The sequence below is a fragment of the Amphimedon queenslandica genome, unplaced genomic scaffold (genome assembly GCF_000090795.2).
Source record: "Amphimedon queenslandica unplaced genomic scaffold, v1.1 AMPQUscaffold_11992, whole genome shotgun sequence".
NCBI classification, from domain to species: Eukaryota; Metazoa; Porifera; class Demospongiae; order Haplosclerida; family Niphatidae; genus Amphimedon; species Amphimedon queenslandica.
In genome coordinates, this window is record NW_003547769.1 from 4,538 (window position 1) to 5,520 (window position 983).

The following is a 983-nucleotide window of genomic DNA, read 5'->3' on the forward strand; positions in this document are numbered from 1 at the left end:
GATCTTACAAAATCTCATAAGTTTATGATCTTGGCAAATCTCCCATGATCTTATGATACTGTAAGATCACACATCACAGTATTTTGAGTCTTACAAGATCTTGAAAGATCTTACAAATCATGTGACGTCACAGGAAGTAATTGACAACCCACGATAGCCTTAACAGTAATGGCAGCATATAAAGAAACTGAAGTTTTAATCACTTTCAATCAAAAAAATCAATGACGTTCACATTCACATTTCACAACATTTTACACATGTATTATGCATTCATGCAATGTAAGATCTTGCCTAGATCTTACTGTTGCATTAATTTTTAAAGAGCATTGTATGCTAAAATACCATGCAAGAACTTGAAGGAATCTTGATAACAAGATCTTCCACTATCTTACATGATCCTTGTTCCAAATTCAGGAAAGATCCTGTTAAGACTTAGTAAGAATCTTGAAAAGATCTTGCATTTGATCTTGCAAGAACTTTAAGGAATCTTGATAGCAAGATCTTCCACTATCTTACATGATCCTTGTTCCAAATTCAGGAAAGATCTTGCGAATTATTGTCAAGATTCTTGTCATGATCTTGTAAGAAAATTAACAAGATCTTGCTGGGAATTTTTACAAGGGACAGATAGACAGAGACAGAGAATTTACTAGTGAATTTAATATTTTCACAAAATCATGAAAGTTTAACACTACAAATATTATTTTGTACCAATACAGCATAGATATATACACGGAACAGGATTAGAAACAGGATCACATGAGCGCATTATACGTTGAAACACTCCTAGTTATATTGGAGCCCCAGGCAGCTGCTCGAACATTGCCCAGGCCCCCGACTGTTCCTTTTAAAAAAGTTTGTGGGACTCTAGCAACTTCGGGAGATGGCGAGACGCACTAGTATGAGCTTTTATGGCTACTCTTTGAGGATCTTTAGTGCATTAAGACATTTATTAGTTCTTAAACAGAAGTTTTAGAAAGTTA